Consider the following 8,049-nt stretch of genomic DNA (forward strand, 5'->3'; position numbering starts at 1 on the left):
GTTTTGGCATTTGCATTCATGTTTTTGCTCTTGCATTCTTGTTGTGGCTTTTGCAAATCGTCTAACACCCACAGGCCACCGTAAGATGTGGTGTCTCTTGTAGGATTAATATTTGATTTTAAAACCTGAGGTATAAACTTGTTTGTAACTTCCTCCACAAACCAGATCCAGACTAGAAAATGAGTCTGAGTTTATAATCACAGTTCATCTGGCACTCTCTCTGATTGTTACATGCCTTATCAGCAAAGTGTTTGTTTCTTCTGTAATGACTCAGGATGAGTCACAGTGCCAGAAGCTGCCAGCAGACACCAGATTGGGCACAACACATCCGCACATCGACACACTCCCTCACTAGATGGTTTTCAAGGCATTCCATGAGACGCTGACCCCAAAGCTGGTCCTCGCAGCACAGCTTTTCAGCAGACAACGCAGGCTTTGTCTTGTCAGCGCATAGAGAAAGAGGGCAGACAGAGAGAGAGAGGAATAAAAAGAAGCTGCCCACATACAGTAGAGAAGGGACAAATAATGGAGAAGGAGGGGAGCACAGAGAGGGAAAGGGCAGGGGAAGAATGTGGTTACTATACAGGTTTTTATGATCTTCAGCTCTGTGTCCTAGCAGAAGTTTCCTTTTGGCCTTTTGTATCACAGTTCAAATAAATAAATAGAGGAGAAACTAAGGTACTTTAACACCAAGATCTCTAGATTATGATTTTTTTTTTCAGAATTGTAAAGCTTCCTTTTTCAAGGTCACATCTTTCAGCGGCATAATGGCTCCAGAAAAAAAATCCCCCTCGTTTTTTTTTTTTTGCATTTGTTCCAGGTCCAGGTGGGCGCTGCAGCCAGCTGCCTGTGATTTATGGTTCTGTCTGCAGAGGGTCAGAAACAAGAATGAACCTTATCACTGATAAGATACAACAGAGTGCTGAAGTGAGTTAGCTTAGCTTGACCCCGGCTTGTGGCTTTTATTTTGCTTAGTAAACCTCCAAGCCTTAGTTTTATTGATTAGTGGACACAAAGTCTCTCAAACACATCTCTCCATTGCAACAACTCAAAATGTTCTTAATTTCTTACATTTTTTATCTTATTATTTAAGGGTGTCACTCTCAATAACATTCACGCACACACCTGTCAATATCATTATCCCTCCTTTTATTGTTTGTCTCATTACCACCCTCAAGGGAAATTAAAGTCACACATCTTGTTAACATCCAAACCGAAAGGCCACTGCAGCTGGAGTTAAGCATTGATCTATTGACATTTAACTTTACTTAAATGAATTATTCCTGATTAACGTCAACACAAGATTAAAACACTTTTTTTTTTACGTGTATCTACATTTACATCTGTAAAAAAGTCAAAAAAGCTTTACACAGACTTTATGACAGTTACTGTGAAAATGATTTACATGCTCGAACACTTCCTGTTCTCTTACTTATGTCTGCAACACTTAAGAATTGAAACATGATTGTACGACAGCAGAGGAGCCTCTTCCCCAGGGTGTAAAAGTAGAGGAATGACAGTGAAAGCAATGTTCTCTGAATCACACACACACACACACACACACACACACACACACACACACACACACACACACACACACACACACACACACACATACACACACACACACACACACACACACACACACACACACACACACACACACACACACACACACCTTGAAATTCAGTGCCTGGACTCGCCTGAGCCACAGCCCTGTATTTGTTCTTGAAGCTGCAGCAATGAGGGAAAACAAACGCACACTCACCTGAGGGTGTGGCGCAATGAGTCCAGTGGAAGGGTGTGTTTCTTTATGACACTGTAGAAACACATAGCCTTGGGATACTGATAAATGCACACACACACACTCACACACCTGCACAGGAACAGACTGTTACACAATGACATTGAACTCAAAACTCAAGCTCTTTCACAACTTCAACACTTTCGGCACTTTCACTGGGCTCTGTTTTTCTTGGGAACACACAGAGCATAGAAGTCAAGTTATTTTTTAATGAGGTAAAAAAAAACTTTGAATAAAGAAAAAAGCAAGATAGATAGAAGTTTAATAAGTCAGCTCTTCTGTAGTAACAGCAGCAGGTGTGATGTGTGTGACTGTAAACAGCACTTTGTGTCATATTTAAAATGAGGTGCTGGACACTACTATGTACGGCCTGCTGCTAACTTTGATGACAAGGCTGATTCCACTTTAAAACCAATACACTTAATTAACAAAAGCTAGAGTTAGCTTTTCACTGGTAAGGGGAAAATTACTACTTTGGCTATGTTATATGATTGTCCACTTAAGAATTTTCATGAAAAAAGCTTTTATTCTTAGAATTGAATGCAAGGAATAATGACTGTAGAGAGAAACAGGGAAAGAAAAGCTAAACCAGTTTAGCATTGAGAGTGAAATCAGACAAACTACAAACCTTGTCAGTACAGCTGTTTCATTCCATTTACAGTTTGTGTTAGGCCAGGGGTGGCCAGCCTGTGGCTCGTGGCCTGCATGTGGCTCTTTGTTTTTTGGTGTGCGGCTCTTCTATCCACTATACAGTTATGAGTAACGGTGTGCTGATCAATCTTATATATTGATATATATTGATAAATATTGATATATAGTATTGATTAATACTTGGGTAATGAGATTAATACTTAAGTTTCAGTTTCTCTTCTCTACATGTGCTCCTCTTAAAAGCTCATGTGCTCTTATTTATCCATTATTTTTATCGATAGATAGATAGATAGATAGATAGATAGATAGATAGATAGATAGATAGATAGATAGATAGATAGATAGATAGATAGATAGATAGATAGATAGATAGATAGATAAGCTCTTGGTCCCCGACTGGTTGGCCAAATGCTTTTTATTGTCATCACGATTTAACATTCAATACAAATCTGTTTAAATTTAACAGAAGGATGACGATATTTTACGTTTTGTAATTGATATGGTGTCAGGAAAATGTGTCCCCCAACTATGTGAAAATAAATAGATTGATACATAGATAAGTAAATAATTTTGAAAAAGGCAGCAACAACAACAAAGAGGAAAAAAGGGAAAAAAACATTTACAATACAGAATACAAAGATACATGTATTACAACTATTCAGAATAACTAGAAGGGATTTTAAAGTATCATGGATCTGCTCGCTAACATGAGCAATGAGAACATGTGAGTGTGTTGATGCTGAGTCTGTGTGTATCATGTGCTCCAAAAACAGAGACAACAAGGCTTTCAGTTAGTAGTAGTAGTCAGTAATCAAGTGACATTGTGGGGACAGATGTCTTATTTACATTCTCCTATGACATGTCTCCTGTTCACTTATTGATCCTGTTTCTTGTGAGGGTTACACTCAATGCTGAAAAGAATAAGGATTACACATACTCACACAGTGCAGCTGTAATGACCCTTTACCCTCGTTAATGAGTGTATTGATTACAGCATTAATTGATGTCTTCTCATGTCCAGCTATGCTTTAACACCCCAGGGACAAGTGCAACCTCTCTGTTTACATATACCGCCCAAATGAGCACTGTGTGTGTGTGTGTGTGTGTGTGTGTGTGTGTGTGTGTGTGTGTGTGTGTGTGTGTGTGTGTGTGTGTGTGTGTGTGTGTGTGTGTGTGTGTGTGTGACTGAGGGATGTAATATGAGATGGCAGCAGTCGTGAGAGGGGACCTTGTGGTGGCTCTGGGTCCAGGTGTACTTCAGAATGATGTAAGCTAACCTGAGGGAGCTTCAAAGTGTGGAGAGTTCAGCTTTCATTTGTCTTCATGTTTCCTCTGATGGGTTTAAGTTGGCAGCAGTGTTTTTCTGATCATATGCCAGAATCCTTCTCTTATTGTTTGTCCCCTTCCATAAATATCATATCAACATATCAATATCAGCTACATTTTTTTTATGTAAAACTCAATGTCTGGTCAAAATACAGACGTATTGTAAATATCACCCTTCCCACTCTTTGAGGAAGCCAATAAAGTCTAAATTGCTTTAGTCAAGTGCTTCTGTGGCAAACAGTAAAATACTTGTTACTGCACTGTGAGGGTTTGCAGCAGTAAAATAAAACAGGGAGTGGTCTGCATTTTGTAACATTGCAAAGAATACACACTTAAATACAATAGTTTTATTACATCAGAAACTTGATAAGAGTTTTTTGCTATTGTTGTCATTGAGTCCAGTCCCAACCGACAATGAAGTAAAAATCATATCCCAAAGTATGGAACAGTTTCACTTTTGTAAAACCTTGGCATAACACCATCATCAGGTCATTTTATCAACATAGATCTGACAAATCAACCATGTCCAGCTTTTATTTTTATGTAATAACGTAGCAGTACATTGTAAATCAGCTGTAAATTGTGTTTAGGGCTAATCAACATACACACGCATGCTAATGAAAATTAGCATGCTAGTTCAGTGAGAAAGACTATCTGTGTGCTCACACTCTTATGTTTCCTTCACTCACTTTTACCCACTTCTCACTATCAGCTGACCTGGGGCGTGTCAGCTCTTTTCTCTATCCAATCACAACATCACAGCATCGAGCGTAAGCCCACCATCTTATAGCTGTCAAAGTTTAGATACTGTTGTCTGTCTTTCAGGCTCACGCCACAAACTAAGGGGATTAAAAAGTTGCACACACTGCAAATAACAACAATATTTCTCCACATTTAGCTCTAAAAAGATCACTTTTTCTGCAGATTAAGAGAAATATTTGTGAAATATGTTCATCAAATATTATATATAAATGTTGAATAGTTTATCTAAATGTTGAATGTTATTTATAAATGTTATAAATGACATGATTTAAAATATTCAGCTACGTTTCTAAACTTTTAGTTTTCATACTAAATATTTAGCTAAGACTAGATATTTATCAAAGATTTCTAAATATTTGCAAAGATTTCTTAATATCTAGTAAAGATTTATAAATTCTTTGCAAAGATTTCAAAACATTTGCTAAGATTTCTAAGTATTTAGTCAAGATTTTTTAATCTTAACTAAAGACTTCTAAATATTTGCTGGAATTTCTAAATATGAAGTCAAGATTTCTAATTCTTGAGGTAGGACTTCTAAATATTTAGCTTACATGCAAATCCACACTCCCGCCCCCAGAAGTACCAAAATAAAAGTTTTAAGGAAGTGATCAAGCCAAGTGGATTTTGAGAAAGTCAAACACAGTCAGCTAAATCAGTCATTAGAGTAAGAGAACAGGTAATAAGTAAGAGAACAGGAAGTGTACGAGCATGTAAATCATTAGAGTCATCAGAGAGAGTTAAAGGCTGATGCTCCAAACACGATGACTTGTTCAGGAACTGTGGAGAGCAGCGAGTTTCCTGTTGTTAGAGTGTGTGAGTATCAGAAGACAACAGAGGCAGGCAGGTAGCATGCTGCCTCAGGCAACGCATTCCATGCAATAACACACACACACACACACACACACACACACACACACACACACACACACACACACACACACACACACACACACACACACACACACACACACACACAGCAGCCCTGCCATCAGTTTGTCAGTCTCCTCTGGTTGTGTAGACACAGGAAGGGTGTTAAAGGGATAAAGACACAGAAGGCAAAGACATACAACCAGAAATCAAAGCTTCACCGTGGTATTCTTGTATAGCTTCTGTTCTTTATCTTCTGTCTGGGAGAAAAACATCGCTCCTTCACAAATATTCCACTGTTAAAAAGAGACAAAAAGCATTCTTTGCTATTAAAAGGTCAGAAGGTTAAAAGAGAAAGTTTTCCACCCATTAAGTGTCAATCAGGAGGGGACCCACCCTTCAGTCCTGTGATTCCAGTTTACAACCTTCTTCTGCTGCCACACACACACACACACACACACACACACACACACACACACACACACACACACACACACACACACACACACACACACACACACACACGCACACACACACACAACACACACACACACATTCCTCCACATTAACTGTAACTTCTGACACATATCCTTAATGGGCCTGATTTGACTCCAAATAGTCCTCCCATGAAATGTGCCAAACGTTGCATTCACTTAAACTTTTCTACGAGCAATCAGTGTTTTCAAAAATCTCTGAGCAAGTGATTAAATACTCTCATAAGACGTCATCATGAATATTCTGTAGGGAAAATAAGGACAGATAGTTACACACTGCAGACCAAAGTGAAATATGCTAACATGCCTCTTTAAGATACTGAATATAATGAACGCCGTACATGCTAACATCATCATGAGCATGTTTGTATACTTCAAATAGTTTTGATTTTAACTAAGAGAGGAAAAGGGTTACATGTGCTAGCATCACATATGCTGAAGTAGCTGGAAACTCTAGAATGATGACTAATAATTGTGGTAAACATTAGCATGTTAGCATTGTCACTGTAAACATATTAGGGCAGTTAGGCTACGGTCCAACTTTAAAGCTTACTTTAAACTTCCCCTTTTGATTTCAGTGACTCCTGCTGCAGCTCTTTTTCCAGCTCTGTCCTGTCCATACATACAGTAGTACTCTGTAGAGACAAACATCCCCTTGCTGTCCCATTCACACTTATCACTCTGCAAAATATTTCCTGTGGAAAACACAAACAAAAGGCTGTTTCAGCTCAGTGCGTTCAATAAACCAAATGGCACAAGTAGCTAGCAGAACAAAACTGGCGTTAAGAAATAGTCAATAATATCACTGATGGTTTCTTTAGCTTTTATGAGTCACCAATGTAAGTTCATCAGTACTGATTTTGTTGTTTCAAAACTTAAAAGTCCACACGAGAGATACAATTGGTGAATACAGCTGCTTTATGCATGTTAAAGCTCAGCATGTTGGGATTGTTGTGAGTCCGACATGAGCAGGAAGCAGGAAGCAGCTTCAACCCATAGCATCCAACACTATGGCAGCATAAGAAACTCATTGGGAGCTAGCAAGCATGTCTTAATTAATTATTTTTTTGGCATTAGCTTTTAGATGGTTAACGGGGTAATCAAGGTTTAACAGGTAACAACGTCCCAAAATGTTATTTTAAAAAATGTAATGAAGCCTGAAGTTTAAAAACTGCTCAGTAATGTAACAAAAGAACTGAGCTTGAAATCTACTCTAAAAAATGTAATAAAACCCAAAATGTAATGAGTGATTAAACTAGTTGTTACATTTTAGGCAAAAAGTTATTACATTTTGGGTCATTATTAAGTTATGGGTCTTTTTTCCCTTTATTAATTGAATATACAATTTACAGACATGTGATTGCACCAAAATTGTCTAAATAAAAACATACATAAAGACAGTGTTTACACAAAATCTAAGTACCTTACAACCCAAAGAATAAAAATAAACCAATATAGTGAAGAAAAGATAAAACAAAGCAGGGAATAATCACAACCTTGAATGGTAAATTCATGAAGTGTCGGGGAAAATACTGTTGTAAAAGGACATGAATTCAAAGCATTTTTTTGTTGTTGATAAGAGCATATGATTTCAGAAGAGACTTAAGTTTTAGCTGAAAGAGTGAAAACTTTGGAAATGACTTGGAGAATTTCTGTTTGTGAATAAAGAACTTTGCATACAGGATGATAAAGTTTAAGACGTTCTCTAGAGCTGCATTCCTCTTATTGTCATAATAACAATTCATGTCCCGAGATGTGAGTGAGTAAACACAGTTAGCTGCAGAGATAAAGTGGGATTCAATATCTTTCCATGGTTTTCTAGAAACTTCAAAGTCCAGAAAGAGGTGGGAAATAGTCCCCACGATTTCCCAAGTTATGGGTCGTTGTTACATTTCAGGCTCTAACAAGAATGACATCAGCATTATAACTTAATCATCGTGGCGATGTTAGTGAGGTGACTCTAACATTTAGCTCTGAGATAAGAAATCATGGACATGATCACCATTAAACAAAACAATCAGCATGTGATAGTATCTTGCTCTATCTGCTGCTTCAGGATATGGCATCGAAGATTCTTTTTTCAGGCACAGTTTGACAAACAAACTGAAAAAGAACAAAAAACACAAAGATGGAACGATGTGAATG

The sequence above is a fragment of the Halichoeres trimaculatus genome, unplaced genomic scaffold, assembly GCF_033239565.1.
Source record: "Halichoeres trimaculatus isolate MK-OKI-2021-1 unplaced genomic scaffold, fHalTri1.1 fHalTri1_scaffold_15, whole genome shotgun sequence".
NCBI lineage: Eukaryota > Metazoa > Chordata > Actinopteri > Labriformes > Labridae > Halichoeres > Halichoeres trimaculatus.